The sequence below is a fragment of the Rhinoraja longicauda genome, chromosome 14 (genome assembly GCF_053455715.1).
Source record: "Rhinoraja longicauda isolate Sanriku21f chromosome 14, sRhiLon1.1, whole genome shotgun sequence".
NCBI lineage: Eukaryota > Metazoa > Chordata > Chondrichthyes > Rajiformes > Arhynchobatidae > Rhinoraja > Rhinoraja longicauda.
The window spans coordinates 52886413-52908516 of NC_135966.1; the positions used below are offsets into that span (position 1 = coordinate 52886413).

General features: G+C 45.1%; 1 long non-coding RNA gene and 1 other non-coding gene across 3 annotated transcripts; both read left to right on the forward strand.

Moving 5' to 3' along the window:
* Window positions 1-892: 892 nt before the first annotated feature.
* Window positions 893-16108, forward strand: LOC144600261 (uncharacterized). 2 transcript variants are annotated; one of them, XR_013548110.1, is made up of 7 exons: window positions 893-928; window positions 3404-3596; window positions 11941-12093; window positions 12833-13017; window positions 13146-13273; window positions 13489-14399; window positions 14682-16108. It is a non-coding gene; the product is annotated as an uncharacterized LOC144600261 (long non-coding RNA). The 2 variants fall into 2 exon arrangements; XR_013548109.1 differs by having other exon boundaries at window positions 13146-14399.
* LOC144600267 (small nucleolar RNA SNORA74) lies at window positions 6591-6789 on the forward strand. Its single transcript, XR_013548112.1, has one exon. It is a non-coding gene; the product is annotated as a small nucleolar RNA SNORA74 (small nucleolar RNA).
* Window positions 16109-22104: the final 5996 nt, after the last annotated feature.

Here is a 22104-nt window from a genome sequence, read left to right on the forward strand (position 1 = left end):
TAGGAGGGCCATTGTCTGTACCTCTCCACTGTTGCATTTGTCAAAATGCAGAACTCAATGAGTTCTGCACGGGTGCAGGAGGCAGCCCCGATGCGGTCGTTGATGTAGCAGATAAAGAGTTAAAGCATGGTGCATGTGTAAGCCTAAAACAAGGACTGTTCAATGTAAAAAAACTTTAGTCTTTCATGCAAAGACAATCCATAGAAGTTCATAGCTGAGGTTCATGTATGCAAAATAACAATTTTAAGATGTTGGCACTAAGACTTGAAAAAAGCTCAAAGAACAGCCAATGCCAGATAAAAATAATCATAATAACACGCAAAAAGCTGGAGTAACTCAATGAGACAGGCAGCATCCTGTCCCGCTGAGTTACTCTAGCATTCTGTGTCTATCCTCAGTGTAAACCAGCATCTGCAGTTCCTTCCCAAACATCATAATTACGCAATTGTCCCATCCTGCAGGAAGTCTGGAAGAACAATTGAAGACTGAATTAAGTTAGAGTGCTGATGTTACCCACTAAGTTACTCCAACACTTTGTGCCTTTTTTGTTGTAAAGGAGCTTCTCTGGAGAAGAAGGATGAGTGATGTTTGGGGTGAGGATCCTTCTTCACACTGCAGTTGCTTGTGCCGGAGACTATTTTGTTTCTTTTGCTACTCCAGCACTTTGTGTCTATCTTTGGTATATACCAGCATCTGCAGTTCCTTTCTTGCCTGAGACCACATGCTGGCATCCAACAAAGTCTCTCTGACAGTGTCTCTCTCCAGCATTTTGTGTCTACGCTGGCATCCAACTACTGCCTTGAGCAAAGATGGCGACGCCTGGAGCAAGTTGTCACAGCCGCAACACGCATGCGTCTGGAATGACGTGACGTGAAGCTCTATATAAGGGCGGTGGGGGGAGGCGGCCGTCCATTTTGTCGATGCCCAGGTGAGGAGAGAGGAAGGGAGGGGAGGGGAGGGGAGTGGAGGGGAGTGTAATCCGCCGCCATCCTGGGCGAGGGCGGCCTGCCCGGCACCGCCGCCCGTGCCGGGGGATAGGGTGGGTGCTGGGGAACCCAGGGATCCCTGTATGGATGGCGGTGTTTCCCGCTGGTGCCGGGCCTGGCGGTGGACAGGGCGGGGATTGTGGTCGTGCAGCGGCCTGGATGTGTGTGTGTGGCGGGGCCTGGTGCCGGTGGCTGCACCAAGCCGCAGTGTGCTCCATGCACACACTGAGTCTCGGGGTGTGGGCACCAGGCCCACAGCTGAATACTAGCCCTCCCTCGCCGCCCCACAGCTGAATACCAGCCCTCCCTCGCCGCCCCACAGCTGAATACCAGCCCACAGCTGAATACTAGCCCTCCCTCGCCGCCCCACAGCTGAATACTAGCCCTCCCTCGCCGCCCCACAGCTGAATACCAGCCCTCCCTCGCTGGCCCACAGCTGAATACTAGCCCTCCCTCGCCGCCCCACAGCTGACTACTAGCCCTCCCTCGCCGCCCCACAGCTGAATACTAGCCCTCCTTCGCCGGCCCACAGCTGAATACTAGCCCTCCCTCACTGCCCCACAGCTGAATACCAACCCTCCCTCAGTACTGCGGTTGTTTTAAGTTGCATTTTAGGCACTCAGCCGGTTGCGATAGTCAAAGAACAAACAATACAAAGTTGGGATGGAGCTCTAGAATTATCCCTCCCTGTAGGCAGTGGATGTATAAATTGGATAAGGGAATTGGGTGAACAGATGATCAATGGTCGGCGTGGATTCGGTGGGCTGAAGAGCCTGTTAACATGTTCTATATCTAATCGGGTTAGGAGGAGAGATAGATCAGCCATGATTGAATGGCGGAGTAGACTTGATGGGCCAAATGGCCTAATTCTGCTCTAATCACTTATGGTCTCATATTCACGGTCTGATAGCATGGATAGGTGCCGATTTTCGTTGTGACCTTTCTCCAGCATAAAGTCTGAAGTCATAGAAGGTAGACACAAACTGCTGGAGTAACTCAACAAGACAGGCAGCATCTCTGGAGTGAAGGAATGGGTAAGGTTTTGGGTTGAGACCCTTCTTCAGAGTCAGAGCTGTATACTTCTAACCAAATAACCTGAACCAATAACATGGAAACAGCTCCTTCAGCCCACCGAATCCATGCTGAACAAGTTCTCGTTTTATAATCTTCCACATTGGCAAAACAACTGGGTGTTCACTATCCATGTCCCTAACGATTTTGTACATTTCGATAAAGCCACACCATGGCTTCTGTTGATACTGCTCAGCAAGCCCAAGGTTGTATCTTAGCTCCTTTAAGTGAAATTGGTTCCTGTTTGTGTAGTTACACATTTTTTGGTTATTAGTTAGAAACGAGGAACTGTAAATGTAGTCTGTAGAAGTGTCCCAACTTGAGACGTTACCTATCCATGTTTCCCAGTGGTGCTGCCTGACCCACTGAGTTACTCCAGCACTTTTGTGTTTTTTAGTTATTAGTTGGTAGATGCTAAATGGTTTAAATTAGCAAAAAAACTCCAGATAGGTTGTGTTCAGCTGCTATTCAAAATAGCTTGACACTGGACTGCAGAGGGAGTGTGAAGCAGTGATCTGTGTTTTTAGTTAGAAGCTCAAGGGTGTAGGCCTGGAAGGGAAGTCCTAGGCAACTGAAGGCTCAAGCTGTGTTTCCACTTTGAAGGAAGTTACCCGAAATTCTGGTTGTCTTTGGATAATTTTAGGGAAATCATTTCGGGAAATTTCCGCATGCGAAGGGGTCCAATCCGGCCCGTGGTATGCTGTGGGGGAAAAATACCGTCTCCCCGTGCTTGTGTGCTGTATCCGCACGTACGCAGTGGGCTCGGTATCCGCACGTACGCAGTGGGCCCGGTATCCGCGCGTGTGCAGTGGGCCCGGTATCCGCGCGTGTGTAGGGGGCTCGGTATCCGCGCGTGTGTAATGGGCCCGGTATCCGCGCGTGTGCTGTGGGCCCGGTATCCGCGCGTGTGCTGTGGGCCCGGTATCCGCGTGTGTGCTGTGGGCCCGGTATCCGCGCGTGTGCTGTGGGCCCGGTATCCGCGCGTGTGCTGTGGGCCCGGTATCCGCACGTACGCCGTGGGCCCGGTATCCGCGTGTGTGCTGTGGGCCCGGTATCCGCGCGTGTGCTGTGGGCCCGGTATCCGCGCGTGTGCTGTGGGCCCGGTATCCGCACGTACGCCGTGGGCCCGTATTCCACGCATGCGCAGAGTGCCCGTTATGTGCGCAGAGGGTCCGTTATCCACGTTTGCCTGGTTGGGGAAGGCTGAGCATCGCCTCGTGTATGGGTGAGTGGTGGGGCATCGCCGCCACCAAGGCCCCGTCGTCGCGAGGCTTCACCGCTGTCGACATCCCCCACTTCGTGTTTCCATCCAAGCCAACCTTCTTACTTACTTTTAATTGGTACAGAATCAAATCATCTAATACCAAGCGATTTGGATCATGTTGCGAAATGGATCGCTTTACAGGGATTGGATCTAATGAAAGTTCCAATGATCATCGTATTCATGATGGACCTCGCGGTTATACACGTTCAAGCAAGGATGGGGAACAGTCCGATGCACCAGAAGCAGTACTGTCGTGTTCGTCTGCCAAGAAGAAAGTAAGTATGAACCCAAGTTTTCAGATGGGTGGATTCATAACCCGCATTTTTCACAGTGGCTACAGAAGAAAGACAGTGCTGGGCAGTTTGTACCGTTTTGTAGCACTTGTAAAGTGGACATCACTATAGGGGAAAGTGCAATTATAGACAATAGGTGCAGGAGTAGGCCATTCAGCCCTTCGAGCCAGCACCGCCATTCAATGCGATCATGGCTGATCACTCTCAATCAGTACCCCGTTCCTGCCTTCTCCCCATACCCCCTCACTCCGCTATCCTTAAGAGCTCTATCCAGCTCTCTCTTGAAAGCATCCAACGAACTGGCCTCCACTGCCTTCTGAGGCAGAGAATTCCACACCTTCACCACTCTCTGAAAAAGTTCTTCCTCATCTCCGTTCTAAATGGCCTACCCCTTATTCTTAAACTGTGGCCCCTTGTTCTGGACTCCCCCAACATTGGGAACATGTTTCCTGCCTCCAATGTGTCCAATCCCCTAATTATCTTATATGTTCAATAAGATCCCCCCTCATCCTTCTAAATTTCAGTGTATACAAGCCTAATCGCTCCAACCTTTCAACATACGACAGTCCCTCCATTCCGGGAATTAACCTAGTGAACCTACGCTGCACGCCCTCAATAGCAAGAATATCCTTCCTCAAATTTGGAGACCAAAACTGCACACAGTACTCCAGGTGCGGTCTCACCAGGGCCCGGTACAACTGTAGAAGGACCTCTGCTCCTATACTCAACTCCTCTTGTTACGAAGGCCAACATTCCATTGGCTTTCTTCACTGCCTGCTGTACCTGCATGCTTCCTTTCAGTGACTGATGCACTAGGACACCCAGATCTCGTTGAACATCCCCTCTTCCTAACTTGACACCATTCAGATAATAATCTGCCTTTCTATTCTTACTTCCAAAGTGAATAACCTCACACTTATCTACATTAAACTGCATCTGCCATGTATCCGCCCACTCACACAACCTGTCCAAGTCACCCTGCAGCCTTATTGCATCTTCCTCACAATTCACACTACCCCCCAGCTTAGTATCATCTGCAAATTTGCTAATGGTACTTTTAATCCCTTCATCTAAGTCATTAATGTATATCGTAAATAGCTGGGGTCCCAGCACCGAACCTTGCGGTACCCCACTGGTCACTGCCTGCCATTCCGAAAGGGACCCATTTATCCCCACTCTTTGCTTTCTGTCTGTCAACCAATTTTCTATCCATGTCAGTACCCTACCCCCAATACCATGTGCTCTAATTTTGCCCACTAATCTCCTATGTGGGACCTTGTCGAAGGCTTTCTGAAAGTCGAGTTACACCACATCCACCGACTCTCCCCTGTCAATTTTCCTAGTTACATCCTCAAAAAATTCCAGTAGATTTGTCAAGCATGATTTCCCCTTCGTAAATCCATGCTGACTCGGAATGATCCTGTTACTGCTATCCAAATGCTCAGCAATTTCGTCTTTTATAATTGACTCCAGCATCTTCCCCACCACTGATGTCAGACTAACTGGTCTATAATTACCCGTTTTCTCTCTCCCTCCTTTCTTAAAAAGTGGGATAACATTTGCTATCCTCCAATCCACAGGAACTGATCCTGAATCTATAGAACATTGAAAAATGATCTCCAATGCTTCCACTATTTCTAGAGCCACCTCCTTAAGTACCCTAACACTATCCTACACCCACTAGGGACAATTTTTACCTTTACCCAGCCAATTAACCTACATACCTGTACGTCTTTGGAGTGTGGGAGGAAACCGAAGATCTTGGAGAAAACCCACGCAGGTCACGGGGAGAACGTACAAACTCCTTACAGTGCAGCACCCGTAGTCAGGATCGAACCTGAGTCTCCGGCGCTGCATTCGCTGTAAAGCAGCAACTCTACCGCTGCGCTACTGTGCCGCTACCGATCTCTTGGAAGATCTGCTTGCACTGCTGAGGAGTTTATTACCCTCTGATGAAACTCAAATATGTTACTTAGATAAACAGAAAGTAACCAACACAACCAGACAGGTACTAAGCTTTCATTACATGAAAGAGGGAGTTGAGTAACTGAAAGGTCACAAATTTTCATTAATCAGCTGGATCCTTGCAAGGGCATGCTCAAACTACATGGCACGATGCAAGCTGCACAGCTGGACATGCTCAAACTGCATGGCACGATGCAGATAGTGCAGCAAGCTGCACAGCTGGATCCTTGCAAGGACATGCTTAAACTACATGCCAGGATGCAGATAGTGCAGAGGCAGCTGAACTTTGCAGGAAATTCATGGCTGAGTTCTGCCAGTAAATTGATAAGTTATGAAATGTAATATTTTTTCAGTTCATCTTTCATTCAATCCAAAGTTAATTTTCCTGTACACATACTGTGCAGTAGCTGCGTGTTGCATAAAGTGAACCAATGACCAGTGAAGAGACTGAAGTGAACATAGTCAATGACCCTTATTGTATTGAGTTCTTTGTGACACTATTCCAGGCACACACTGCACTGAACACACAATATGTATACCATGCAGGCTAGGCTACATCATATATAATATGCACAGTGCATAACGCCTTGCTTAAGTGAGTAACAGAAGCAGGCAGATACAGTTTAGTTACATAGATCTGTTTTGCCTTCTTTGTGTTAACGTGTGCCCGCGAAAGAAATACAACAAATTGCACACAGGAAGCATTTTTGAAAATTTCAGGAAATGCCATCAAATTCCAGGAAATTTGGGATTCTATTTAAGGATTTATTTATTTTTTGAGGTGTGGAAGCCCTGGGCTCAAGTACAAGTGGGGTGAACATAACTTGGGTGTGTATATTGATAGATAAATGAGGAACCAGTGTTGAGACAGGATTAGGGTGTTGTGTGATCTAGGGGTTGCAGTTGAAGGTGAGAGTGTGCCCATAAGTAACTTTCTCCTTGCATGTGCAACTTGCCCATCTCCAGAAAAGGTGGAAGATTCCTGATCTGGTAGGTGTTGCTTTTAAACCTGCCAGTGGTTAGTCAGCTGCCCTGTGCTTTGCTGTGCCTGTGCTGGCGTTACATCACTGGGAAATGAATGGCTGTTAACCTGGCAGTTAATTGTTGCCGTTTTGGTGATGGTTAACGATAGGCCAGGGCAGTACTGTGCATCCTAGAGTGGACCACTGCATTCACGTGTGTGGCTGGTCCTAGTACGGTTGCATACATGATTACTGCTTCATTTAATGTTTGACCTGTCAGTTTATCATTGTGGTTACACCTGCAAAAACAATTATTGTTTTTGTTGCAAAAACAAATGTCCTGAGTTTTTAACGTGGCATTAATGAAAGGCATACTTTTTGATATGTGCAATTAATGATATATACTAGTTATATTTCAGATATATACTAGTTGTATTTCATAGCTAGTTGCTGCCATTATGAAACTTGTGTTATTTGGGCTTCACATCTGAAACTTGCCTTGGTTTGATGTTGGTTTCGTTATTGTCACATGTACCAAGGAAATGCTAATAGTTTAAGGGCTGCAATAAGTTAGATTGGGACTTCATCATTGGTGTGTGAGGACTGTTCAGTTGTCTGACAACAGCAGGGAAGAAGAAGCTGTTCCTGAATCTGTTAGATTTGTTGAAGCCCATCCATACTCTGGAATAACAAACACCATCACACACTAATATTAAAGGCACAACTTTATTACGCTAGCGGGAGTGGGAGTCACTGCAAGTATGCACATTTGCAGCCCCTTCCGGTCCCACTCAATTATTTGGTGCACCGGCAGTATATTTATACATTAGTCACGGGTCCAGCTAATCACACAATCAGCACATTTCTGCACTAGTTCTTATTGTCTAGAACAGACTTGTTTTTCTCTGCAGTACTACTTGATTTAGTCGTGGTTTTCTTCAGCTTCGAAATTAAAACAGGCGACATGGAGAATTCTTCAAGAAGTTAAAAGCCTTTATTTGTAGACTGATGGGACTGAAGGCTGATAAATCCCCAGGGCCTGATGGTCTGCATCCCAGAGTACTTAAGGAGGTGGCTCTAGAAATAGTGGAAGCATTGGAGATCATTTTTCAATGTTCTATAGATTCAGGATCAGTTCCTGTGGATTGGAGGATAGCAAATGTTATCCCACTTTTTAAGAAAGGAGGGAGAGAGAAAACGGGTAATTATAGACCAGTTAGTCTGACATCAGTGGTGGGGAAGATGCTGGAGTCAATTATAAAAGACGAAGTTGCTGAGCATTTGGATAGCAGTAACGGGATCATTCCGAGTCAGCATGGATTTACGAAGGGGAAATCATGCTTGACAAATCTACTGGAATTTTTTGAGGATGTAACTAGGAAAATTGACAAGGGAGAGTCAGTGGATGTGGTGTACCTCGACTTTCAGAAAGCCTTCGACAAGGTCCCACATAGGAGATTAGTGGGCAAAATTAGGGCACATGGTATTGGGGGTAGGGTACTGACATGGATAGAAAATTGGTTGACAGACAGAAAGCAAAGAGTGGGGATAAATGGGTCCCTTTCGGAATGGCAGGCAGTGACCAGTGGGGTACCGCAAGGTTCGGTGCTGGGACCCCAGCTATTTACGATATACATTAATGACTTAGACGAAGGGATTAAAAGTACCATTAGCAAATTTGCAGATGATACTAAGTTGGGGGGTAGTGTGAATTGTGAGGAAGATGCAATAAGGCTGCAGGGTGACTTGGACAGGTTGTGTGAGTGGGCGGATACATGGCAGATGCAGTTTAATGTAGATAAGTGTGAGGTTATTCACTTTGGAAGTAAGAATAGAAAGGCAGAGTATTATCTGAATGGTGTCGAGTTAGGAGGAGGGGGAGTTCAACGAGATCTGGGTGTCCTAGTGCATCAGTCAATGAAAGGAAGCATGCAGGTACAGCAGGCAGTGAAGAAAGCCAACGGAATGTTGGCCTTCGTAACAAGAGGAGTTGAGTATAGGAGCAAAGAGGTCCTTCTACAGTTGTACCGGGCCCTGGTGAGACCGCACCTGGAGTACTGTGTGCAGTTTTGGTCTCCAAATTTGAGGAAGGATATTCTTGCTATGGAGGGCGTGCAGCGTAGGTTCACTAGGTTAATTCCCGGAATGGCGGGACTGTCGTATGTTGAAAGGCTGGAGCGATTGGGCTTGTATACACTGGAATTTAGAAGGATGAGGGGGGATCTTATTGAAACATATAAGATAATTAGGGGATTGGACACATTAGAGGCAGATAACATGTTCCCAATGTTGGGGGAGTCCAGAACAAGGGGCCACAGTTTAAGAATAAGGGGTAGGCCATTTAGAACGGAGATGAGGAAGAACTTTTTCAGTCAGAGGGTGGTGAAGGTGTGGAATTCTCTGCCTCAGAAGGCAGTGGAGGCCAGTTCGTTGGATGCTTTCAAGAGAGAGCTGGATAGAGCTCTTAAGGATAGCGGAGTGAGGGGGTATGGGGAAAAGGCAGGAACGGGGTACTGATTGAGAGTGATCAGCCATGATCGCATTGAATGGCGGTGCTGGCTCGAAGGGCTGAATGGCCTACTCCTGCACCTATTGTCTATTGTCTATTGTCTAACAACGGCTGGAACAATCAGGAAGTCAACCGCATGACTGCCCTGACTGTCCACTTAGTACATCGGGCAGTCTATGTTTATAGGATTATTCCAAACCTTATCTTCTTTACATTACCTCATACCCACACTCTCCTGCTCTATAATAATTCATTTCTTTGCAACCCTCCTGTCTGGTCTGCCACCATTAAATCCCATTTACTGACTTACTCTTATCTTAATACTCTTATCTCTTCACATTCCCCCACCCTTGTTTTCTATTCCAGTCCATCCATCCTCCCAAGACATATGTCTTCTCTTGCCACCATTATCTTTCATCCAAATGTGACAAGACAAAAGAGATAATGGTATACACGCTATAATGGTATACATGGTATAATGGTATAAGTCAAAAGTTACCAAAGTAGGAATGCCTAAGAGTACACATGCTACACAGTTAACACTTGAATGTCTGAATAGTTACAATGTGTTTGTTCGTGCAATATACAAAATATATACTCCCATATATCCCCCCTTTGAGACCTACAAGGTCTCAGAGAAAAAGAAAATCAACAGTCACACATGTCATTGACTTACGGCATATACCTGATCATTATTAGCCCCCAATTCAGGATGTTTAGATATATAATGTGCAGCTCGTCAGTGTTCTTCTCATACTAAAGTCCTGGGTCACTAGGCCAAAAACCCACGCCCATTTGCCTGGGGTAGGAAAAAAGACCCAGCTACCCTTACAATCTATATCCCTAGTACTCCTCCAATGCAATTTGGTCCTCATTATAGTATTCTATCGGCGGGGTCTGCTTCTCTTAGAGGGTAGACGCGCTCTTATCCTGGAACAACGGGAACTGCTTCACAGTAGCTTTCACGAGGAGAGATTTGATACATGGAAAAACACAACACAATATTATAGCAATTACAAGCAAGGCGATTCCAATAGACATCCCCATTGCTAATGTCCCTTCGATCCCTGAGGTCCTGCAGCCTTCTGATGTCTGCTTCTAGTCCCCGTGCTTCTTGCTTCATCCTTTCCTTTTCTCGCTGCCCCCTTCTCTGTCTATATTCCTTTATGTCTTGCTCATCGTTCCAAGTTGTGACTTCTCCCTCTGTCTCCACTATTCCCTTCAGCAAAGGACACTGCTTTATTCTGCCCTGGTCGGAATAGGGAGGGGGATACCCAGGGTCCCTTAGGCTGGGGTACAGAGTTGATTTTTTCTCCTAAAGCTCCTGACTTTCATGCTGTTTTTCAGGGTTTTCACCCTTGTTTGGAGTGGTATTCTTTTCCTGGTATGCTTTCCTCAGCCTTTCTCCTATTCTAAACAATTTAAGCACGTCTAGTTCTTTTTCCTTTTTCGTTACTCGGGTTTCTGATTTATCCTTAGGCTTATAGTTCTTAATTAATACTTCCATTTCATCACACATATCTATATCAAAATAAAAATATATCAAATTTGTATCAAAATCTATATCGGAATTTATATCATTCCGTGGGCCATTTTGTAACCAATTTTTTCATCCTTTTTTCCCATTCTTCAGAATGTTTTTTAATATCCTCTTTGGATACGAGGAATTTCTTACTTAGTAGTTCAACTGCAGTTATTTTATTCATTGTACTCGTCTTATGTTAGTGCACTTGGTCAGTCAGTTTAAATACAGTCCTTGTTCTCACTCCGTTCCGTCTCTATAGTCACTATGCTACCTATTACGCTATTTCTATCTTCTACAGTTCCTTTAATATTTTGCAATTTTATTTTTTATGTTATCCAATTATTCCAATTCTTGTTCTGCCCGTACAGACCCCCACTCACTTAGGGGGGTATCCACAGATCATCTGATCCTGCCCGTACAGACCCCTAGCTAACCAAAATGGTATCCACAGGACGTCTCGTCCGTTCAGTCCCCTATTCTCTTAGGGCGGTATCCACGAGAGTTTAGTGACGTCACAAAATCTTACTCAACTATTATCCACTTACCCCACTGTGCAGCTTTCTCGAGCAATCCTCCGGGTCTCCTTTTTTTAGAGTAATTTAACGATAGGTTCTGTTGGATCGGAGAGGCCCTGACCCTGTGTCACCAGTGGTCCCCCGTTTTCAACAGGATGTTAGTCCAAATAAAGCGGGAAAACCACCTACCTTTTTGCGGGTGGCCACCCTTTACCTGTTGAACCGGGGAGCCTCTGACGGGCTTGGAAGCGCCTTTAGCTTGTCGTCCGTTATCGAACGGGCCTCTTTCCGATCCTGCCGACTACGCCAATTTTGTCGTGGTTTTCTTCAGCTTTGAAATTAAGACAGGCGACACGGAGAATTCTTTGAGAAGTTAAAAGCCTTTATTTGCAAACAACGGTTGGAACAATCAGGAAGTCAACCGCATGACTGCCCTGACTGTCCACTTAGTACATCGGGCAGTCTATGTTTATAGGATTATTCCAAACCTCATCTTCTTTACATTACCTCATACCCACACTCCTGCTCTATAATAATTCATTTCTTTGCAGCCCTCCTGTCTGGTCTGCCACCATTAAATCCCATTTACTGACTTACCCTTATCTTAATACTCTACAGATGCTTCCTGAATCTGCCTGACCCGCTGAGCTACTCCAGCATCTTTCAAAATATTGTGTCTTCTGCCCAGCAGGAGGGGGGTTGATCAGGATGTGGATGCACACTACAGTCTTATTGTTAGCTATCCTCATTATAAACTTTTTTTAAACCATTTTTCGTTTGTCTTGAACATTAATGTGGAGTAATACTTTCCTCTGTCATTTTAATCCATGCTTCCATGTAACTTTTGCAGAGCGGCTAAATTGGCATTGAATAGTTTTGAGAGATTGGAGCACCATCTTGAGATATCAGGCAAGATTTGTCTGCCCAGCTTGCACCAGTTCAAACATTCACTGCTTTGATGGTTATTTGTTTGAATGGGAAGGTGTGGCTCCAAGCAAACCAGGTATGTTTCAGTAATTTGTTTGTCTTGATTTTTTTAATTGTCAATAGTGTGTGTTAGCTTGTAAGTGGAAGCACTTGCTTTTACCACCAAAGTACCATTTTGGTAGCTCTACTTAACATTTCCTGCACATATGCACTGCATGGCCATTGGTACTCAAGAAGGACTTTGGCTAAAGGTTTGTCTTTGTGCTCTTGGGTAAATGGTGCACAGCCCTTGAATAATGGTGCCATTTTTAAGGAACTGCTGGGGCTGTGTAGGTTTAGTTAGGTTTTACATTCAGCACTGTTTAACTTTTGGTCGAGGGGCTATGGCGTTGAGTAGGAAATTCTGAATGCTTGCATCTGGTTGGCTTGTCTTGCAACAGTTTTCTGATTAGGATGTCAGAAATCTCAGACAGTACTTTCTTGTTTTTACGAGTCTGAAAATAGCCCTTCAGCCCAGCATTGTTTCCAAAATATCCTTGTTCCCTGGTTGGGGCTCTGGTTCTGAAAGTGAGCATTGTGGGTTGTCTGGTAAATACAAGCCTTTTGATTTATCCAAAATGATCACTGGCATCCTTCATAATGTTGGTGCTGCAGTCAGTATTTTGAGGTTGTCATTGCAACTTCGTCAGCCATTTGTGCAGTTTGTCTCAGTGCATATCTTTTATTCTGTAAGCAAATGCTAGTTTTTCTGGTGGTGCATTCCCTGTAGCTTTTAAATTGGATCTTGCCAACAATTTATTTTTGCTGATCTTTAGGCTGAGGTAACCTGATTGAAAAGACTGGTTCTTTCAATGCAAAGTCAAAGCTACGATGACTTGTAAAAACAAGGAACCACGGATGCTAGTTTACAAAAGACACTGCTGGAGTAGCTCAGTGGGTCGAGCAGCATCTCGGGAGAACCTGGATAGATGATGTTTTGGGTTGGCACCCTTCTGACAAGGTAACATTTAATTATGCATCTGAAAATTATTGTACCCTCTTTGTTGTCAAGGTTAACTAAAATGTTGTACTTTGACTCTCTTCTTTGATGTAATGCTGTTATGCGTGCATTTTCTGAATTTGTTTCAGAGGTTTACAGCAACAACTGATTACAATGCAGTAGATTGAGTGCTGGCATTCGGAATGAAAAACAATGAAGCACAGTCAGCAGACCAGGTGGCATCTTGGAGAGACGTGATGCCTTTTCATTGTGACTGGTGAGTTCTGTTTTATCATTTCTGAAAGGATGTCCGTCTGTAATGTTAACTGATTTTTCTACAGAAATAAAAATATGACACAGTGGAAACTTAATTGATCGGGCAGCATCTGTGGAAAGATATGATATTATCGTTTGAAGACTAAAAATTGGGAAGCCAAGTTTTAGGTTGTACAGAGGATGGTGCTGTCAACCTTTTCTATTCCATTTTGACAGGTTTTGACTGGCCTGAGAATGAATTGTGGCCGAGACGTTTTGAGTGCACGTGGCCATTTAATAAGACGTGGCTGATCTGATTGTATGGTTTAACAGCTGATCATTTATGACCAGCAGGATCTTTATTAACTATTGTACAGGATTTCTGACCGGCAAATTACCAAGTAAGTACACTCATGGCATAGGCTATTCCTGGCCGTGATAATCATTCTTGGGAGATTATAAACAGGACTTGGCACGGGCTAAAGTGGCTTCAATTCTCCACAATTGCCTGACTAAAAGACCTGTAACATGCCCATGAGTTGCATTCTGACTGGCACTTCAGTGCAGTATACCAGAAGTGTTGGTGTTGGTCTAGAATTGAATGAACTATTTTCCACCCAGGTAGCAGTGTTTTTCTCTATATTTTTGTCGTATAAGGGTTCTATTGTTCCTGGGCTCTTCTATTTACAAATATTGCTGGCTAAGAGCTGGCATAGGGTGAGCAAGTGCAATGATTGGTCAGGCACTTGGGTCGTGAAATTATTCTCATACATTTCAGTTTTTTATTCCTAACTAAAACAATTTTTAGAAATGGATTCTAGACTGGGATGTTCAGTGTAAATCATGATGACTACCTGACTGAGATAGTTTTATGCATGCCATGATTTACAAAGGGCCTGTACAGAAACAACAAAACCAGCTGAATGAATGAACTGCAGGAGTTTTACTGAGACATTTGGCTTTGATACAGACAATGCTTTCCCAAAGATTTGTACTGCCTTAATGTTCATGGCATAACATTAAGTTTGTTTGCACAGAACATAACTGACACCAACATTGCACTTGTATTGACAATCCAGGAGTCACCATTATTGATGCAATCTTGATGTTGTGAACCTGTTGTGGAGATGCATCGACTTGTTTGGCAGGTGAGCTTTCCATATTTAATGCTGCAACTACTGTGAATGTGGTTGCAGTTACCATGAACAAATTCTTCAGTCTGAAGAAGGGTCTCGACCCGAAACGTTATCCATTCCTTCTCTCCTGAGATGCTGCCTGACCTGCTGAGTTACTCCAGCATTTTGTGAATAAATACCTTCGATTTGTACCAGCATCTGCAGTTATTTTCTTACATGAACAGATCATTAATCATTTTCAATTTCTACACATGTTTACTGTGTTGATTCCAACATATTTATCATTTGTTTTAGGGTTCGAACACATCTGTATGCTTGAGAAATTCAACCGATGTGAAGCTTTCTAAGTCATCCTAAGTAAAAAAGAACTCTGCTATTCAATCTGCAGCACCTGCCAAGATTAATGAAGACAAAGTTCTAACTTAATGCCAGTTGCAAAAAAATATGTATTGGATAGTGTGCAGTATGCTTTTACACGGGTATACATGACTAGAATTATTGAACAATGTATCGATGTTTGTTCAAAATTGGTACTTTCAAATTTGGGTTGAAATCCTGAACAGTGATTGCTCTGTCGTAGAGAAGGGTCTCGACCCACAACATGACCCATTCCTTCTCTCCAGAGATGTAGCCTGACCAGCTGAGTTACTCCATTTTGTGGCTGTGTCATAGTTGTGCAAGAGGGAAATGGGCCCTTTAGCTCACCATGTTCATGTTGACATTTCAGACTACACTTGACAGAATAAACTTTGTTATGAGTGGATTTGTATGTTGAATCTAATTTTGCAGTTTAGGTGACCATTCTGTGGCTAATTGGCAACATTAATTATTTTGAATCTTTGACATGTTGACTGTTCTTACAATATAATCAGTGCATAACTCTCCCAAATCATAAAATGGTTAGAGCACAAAAGGTTTTGGCTTGCAATGTCTCCAGCTTTCTAATAAAATGGTTGGTCTTCTCGCTAGAGTGAGGTGGAGGTAGCCTGAGCATCTTTGTTATAGCTTCACAGACAGCTCAGATGGTGATGGATTTCCGCAGGCGCAGCCAGGTCCCCCCAACACCGGTGAACATCCAGGGAATGGACATCGGGAGGGTGGATTCTTATAAGTACCTGGGTGTTTACTTCAACAATAAATTGGACTGGACCGAAAACACCAATGCGCTATACAAAAAGGGCCAGAGCAGACTTTACCTGCTGAGAAGACTCAGTCCTTTGGAGTGCAGGGGGCACTCCTAAGGACCTTCTACAACACGGTGGTTGCATCAGCCATTTTCTATGGAGTGGTCTGCTGGATCAGCAGCATCTCAGCGGCGGAGGGGAAGAGACTCGACAAGCTGGTCAGAAAGGCCAGCTCTGTCCTGGGTTGCCCCCTCGACTCAGTACAGGCAGTGGGAGAGAGGAAGATGATGGCAAAGCTAACATCTAACATCGCTGCTGGAGAATGACTCCTGTCCCATGCAGGACACTGTCACTGCACTGAGTAGCTCCTTCAGTGACAGACTCCTTCACCCCAAGTGTGTGAAGGAGAGATATAGGAGATCCTTCCCGCTGCTGTGAGACTGCACAACCAGCACTGCTCCCAGCAGACCAGTCAACAGTGACAGTTAAGGAAAACACAGTAAACTGATGACAATTTATCATTGTCTTTACTATTATTTATAATGAATGATCTCTTGCTACTGTAACATTAAATTTCCCCGGTGTGGGGCAAATAAAGGAATATATTATAATAAATTATACGCATTTTGCGATTACAGTGGAAAAAAATCCCTCTTCACCTGTCAGCCACCCTTTATCTCTCCCTATCCACACACGCACAAGACTACAATCAGTTTGGATTGGGGTGGGATAAGTTTTCGATTACATTAACAGCTATTCTGAGACTGCAGTGTGAGTGGAAGATTTATAGGTCAGTTAACCTGCCAGCACACCAATTGGATGTTAGAGGAAGCCAGAACATGGGAAAGTTACAGGAAGGATGTATGAAGTGCAGTTACCTGGGAGAGCAGCAACATCTCTGGAGAACATTGTTGGTTGATGTTTATGGTCAAGGCACTTGTTCAGACAGATGGGGAGGGGGGCAAGAAACCTGAAGGGTAGAGGTGGGACAGTGCAGCAGGTTAGAGGGGGGGGGGTGTTTAGCAGGCTGTTTTAGGCAGTGGAAATAGGCCCTTTGGCCCACTGCATAAATTAAGTGAATCGCAAAATCGATGTCTTGCACTTTCTGTTAGTGAAGTAAATCCCAGCTTCCCATCCTGCATACTGGGGGCAGTTTATTGATGCTAATTAACTACAGCCCTGTGTGCCTGGAATGTGGGAAGGAGCTAGAGCAGCCAGAGAAAATCCATGTGACGAGGAACACACAGACTTTGTACTGACCGCACCTGTGGTCAGGATTAAAGTCAGATCTTTGGTGCTGTAAGGCTGCAACACTTGCTGCTGCACCATTGAACAAAGGCCAGCTTTGTGAGCCATTTTGAGAACTGATATTATTCGCCATTAGCAATTGTACAATAACTTAAGGCCATGAAGTTATTGGTAGTATTCAAGGAAGAGTCGAAAGGTTAATCCGAAGTTGGACAACTGATCTTGTTTCCGCTAGAATGAAGGAAATGATACTTTGTGAAAGGAATCTGATAATTGAGATCTGAAAGTCTGATAATTGCTTCTTAAAAACTTCTTCACAACCAAGCTTAAATTTCTGAAGAATTCCCTGTTGCATTTTGAGGGAGAAACTGAAGAATAATGTTAATTTGTAATCCCTTCAAATTCAGGAGGGTGATCAATTATTTCAGGTCTCTGCTTTCTAGAATGTAGATCCAACCATTTCCCATCTACTACCTACTGACTTATAGACAATAGGAGCAGCAGTGTGCCATTCGGCCCTTTGAGCCAGCACCACCATTCAATGTGATCATGGCTGATCATTCTCAATCGGTACCCCGTTCCTGCCTTCTCCCCATACCCCCTGACTCCGCTATCCTTAAGAGCACTATCTCGCTCTCTCTTGAATGCATTCAGAGACTTCCACAGATTCTGAGGCAGAGAATTCCACAGATTCACAACTCTGACTGAAAAAGTTTTCCCTCATCTCCGTTCTAAATGGCCTACCCCTTATTCTTAAACTGTGGCCCCTGGTTCTGGACTCTCCCAACGTGTCCAAGACCTTAATAATCTTATACGTTTCGATAAGATCCCCTCTCATCCTTCTAAATTCCGGTGTATATAAGCCTAGTCGCTCCAGTCTTTCAACATATGACAGTCCCGCCATTCCGGGAATTAATCTAGTAAACCTACGCTGCACGCCCTCAATAGCAAGAATATCTTTCCTCAAATTTGGAGACCAAAACTGCACACAGTACTCCAGGTGCGGACTTGTTGCATTTGTTCTCGTCTTTATCAGTTTCTCTGATTCCTTTCACAAAGTATAGGTATGTACATCAGAAGTGTCAGTGTTGCAGTTGAACAAAGGGGACTATGAAGGCATGAGAGGAGTTGGCTAAGGTTGAATGGAAAAGGATCCTAGCAGGAATGACGGTGGAACAGTAAAGGCAGGAATTTATGAACATAATCCAGAAGATGCAGGATCATTTCATTCCAAAGAGGAAATATTCTAAGGGGAGTAAGAGGCAACCGTGGCTGACAAGGGTAGTTAGGGATGGAATAAAACTAAAAGAAAAGATGTATAACATGGCAAAGAGTAGCGGGAAGCCAGAGGATTAGGAAACTTTCAAATGGCAACAAGTTAGCAATACAGGCTGAAAAGATGTACGAGGGTAAGCTGGCCAAGAATATAAAAGACAGTAAAAGTGTTCGGTATGTTAAGAGAAAAAGATTAGTAAAGACAAACGTGGGTCCCTTGAAGGCAGAAATGGGAGAAATTATTATGGGTAACAAGGGAAATGGCAGAAGAGTTGAACAGATACTACGGATCTGTGTTCACTAAGGAAGATAAACAAACTCCCAGATGTACTAGAGCAGGGGCCTCCAAACCTTTCAGCATGAGGGCCACATTATATATTTGGCACATTTTTGTGGGCCATAGGAAAAAATAATGTGTGAGTTTTATAAATATAATTAACTCAAAAAAGATTAGACCATATTATGTTCGATTAGATTAGACAGTAGACAATAGGTGCAGGAGTAGGCCATTCGGCCCTTTGAGCCAGCACCACCATTCAATTTGACCATGGCTGATCATTCTCAATCTGTACCCCGTTCCTGCCTTCTCCCCATACCCCCTGACTCCGCTATCCTTAAGAGCTCTACCTAGCTCTCTCTTGAATGCATTCAGAAACTTGGCCTCCACTGCCTTCTGAGACAGTGAATTCCACAGATTTACAACTTTCTGAAAAAGTTTTTCCTCATCTCCGTTCTAAATGGCCTACCCCTTATTCTTAAACTGGCCCCTTGTTCTGCACTCCCCCAACATTGGGAACATGTTTCCTGCCTCTAACGTGTCCAACCCCTTAATAATCTTATATGTTTCGATAAGATCCCCTCTCCTTCTAAATTCCAGTGTATACAAGCCTAGCCGCTCCAGTCTTTCAACATATGACAGTCCCGCCATTCCAGGAATTAACCTAGTAAACCTAAACCTAATAGCCCTCAATAGCAAGAATATCCTTCCTCAAATTTGGAGACCAAAACTGCACACAGTACTCCAGGTGTGGTCTCACTAGGGCTCTATACAACTGCAGAAGGACCTCTTTGCTCCTATACTCAACTCCTTTTGTTATGAAGGCCAACATTCCATTGGCTTTCTTCACTGCCTGCTGTACCTGCATGTTTCCTTTCAGTGACTGATGCACTAGGACACCCAGATCTCGTTGTACGTCCTCTTTTACTAACTTGACACCATTCAGATAATAAACTGACTTCTTATTCTGCCCACCAAAGTGGATAGCCTCACACTTATCCACATTAAACTGCATCTGCCATGCAGTGAAATGAAAGATTACCCACAGTCCAACAATAAGAGCAATAAAAATAAGCAATAACAATAAGCAATTACACACACAATCATAAACCAACACCAAACAAAAAGAAACATCCATCACAGTGAGTCTCCTCCAGTCACCTCCTCACTGTGATGGAAGGCCAGAATGTCTTTTCCCTTCCCCTGCCGTCTTCTCCCGCTGTCAGGCTGTTGAAGTTGCCACGTCGGTGCTCCCGACATTGAAGCCCCCGCCGGGCAGAGAATATCCCGCAGCCTATTTCAGGCTGCGCCGGACGGTGAAAGGTCCGCGGCGGGCCGACCCAAGCCCCGCGATTCAAGGCGGGCGAAGACGCCGCTGCCAGAGCTCCTGGTGTCAGCCCCCACCCAGAGGCCTGTGAGCTTACGATATCCACGCGACCCGCGGCCAATGTAGCCTCCGGAGACGAGTCGCAGCCGCTCCCGCAGTGCCACCACAGCCTCCGAAGGCAGCCAGCTCCTCCGGTCCCCGGGCTCTGCGAACCAGAGCCCAGGTGGTCCCAGGTGGAGGGTGCCAGCTCCAGGTGCATGGCCAATGGTAGGCCGCAGCGGGAACAGAGACACCACCCAGAAAAATGGTCGGGTCTCCATTCGGAAGAGACAATTTGACAGTTTCACCCCCCCCCCCCACAAAACACTACATCACATCTAAACACTACAATTAAGACAAAAAACACAAAAGACAAACGGACTGCAGGCAAGCCTGCTAGGGCAGAGCAGTTTTGGAAGTTTTGAGAGGACAATAGGCCATTCGGCCCTTCGAGCCAGCACCACCATTCAATGTGATCATGGCTGATCATTTTCAATCAGTACCCCGTTCCTGCCTTCTCCCCATACCCCCTGACTCCGCTATCCTTAACAGCTCTATCTAACTCTCTTGAATGCATTCAGAGAATTTTTCCTCCACTGCCTTCTGAGGCAGAGAATTCCACAGATTTACAACTCTGACTGAAAAAGTTTTTCCTCATCTCTGTTCTAAATGGCCTACCCCTTATCCCCCCTGGTTCTGGACTCCCCCAATATTGGGAACATGTTTCCTGCCTCTAATGTGTCCAACCCCTTAATAATCTTATGTTTCGCTGCGATCTCTCGCCTTGTCCCAGCTCTGGGTCAGTGGCGATCCGCTCTCCGGCGCACCTTCTGCCTCCAGTCCCCACTGTCTAAGAGCTTGCTGCAGGCCGGATAAAATCTCGTGGTGGGCCAGATGTGGCCCGCGGGCCATAGTTTGGAGATCCCAGTATTACAGGATGGAGGATCTAGGGAGACAGGAACTGAAAGGAATTTGCATTAGGCGAGAAATAGTATGGGTAGACTGATGGGACTGAAGGTTGATAAATCCCCAGTGCCTGATGGTCTATATCCCAGGGTACTCATGGAGGTGGCTCAAGAATACGTGGACGCATTGATGATCATTTTCCAATGTTCAATAGATTAAGGATCAGTTCCTGTGGGTTGGAGGATAGCTATCCCACTTTTCAAGAAAGGAGCGAGAGATAAAACAGGGAATTACAGACCAGTTAGCCTGACATCCGTGGTGGGAAAGGTGCTGGAGTCAATTATTAAAGAGGTAATAATGGCGCATTTGGATAGCAGTAAAAAGATAAGTCCAAGTCAGCATGGATTTATGAATGGGAAATCCTGCTTGAAATTTCTGGAATTTTTTGAGCATGTGACATTGAGCATTTGAGTAAAATGAATGAAGGGGAGCCAGTGGATGTAGTGTATCTAGACTTTCAGAAAGCATTTGATAAGGTCCCAAACGGCAGGTTGGTGAGCAAAATTAGAGCACATGGTAATGGGGGTAGGGTATTGACATGGATAGAGAATGAGTTGGCAGACAGGAAGCAAATAGTAGGAATAAATGGGTCCTTTTCAGGCAGTGGCGAGTGGAATGCCGCAAGGCTCGGTGTTGGGGCCGCAATTGTTTGCCATATATATTAACGATTTGGATGATGGAATTAGAAGCAACACTAGCAAGTTTGCAGATACACAAATCTGGGTGGTAGTGTAAACTGTGAAGAGGAAGTTAGGAGGTTGCAGGGTGACTTGGACAGGTTGAGTGAGTGGGCAGATGCAGTATAATAATGTAGACAAATGTGAGGTTATCCACTTTGGCATCAAAAACAAAGAGGCAGATTATTATTTTAATGGTGTCAGATTAGGTAAAGGGTAAGTGCAACGAGACCTAGGTGTCCTTGTACATCAGTCACTGAAAGTAAACGTGCAGGTACAGCAGGCAGTGAAGAAAGCTAATGGCATGTTGGTCTTCATAACGAGAGGATTTGAGTATGGGAGCAAAGAGGTCCTTCTGCAGCTGCATAGGGCCCTGGTGAGACCACATCTGGAGTATTGTATGCAATTTTAGAAGGATGAGAGGGGATCTTATAGAGACGTATAAAATTATAAAAGGACTGGGCAAGCTAGATGCAGGAAAAATGTTCCCAATGTTGGGGGAGTCCAGAACCAGGAGCCACAGTCTAAGAATAAAGGGGAGGCCATTTAAAACTGAGGTGAGAAGAAACTTTCTCACCCAGAGAGTTGTGAATTTGTGGAATTCTCTGCCACAGAAGGCAGTGGAGGCCAATTCACTGGATGAATTTAATAGAGCTCTAGGGGCTAGTGGAATCAAGGGATATGGGGAGAAGGCAGGCACAGGTTACTGATTGTGGATGATCAGCCATGATCACAATGAATGGCGGTGCTGGCTCGAAGTGCCTAATGGCCTCCTCTTGCACCT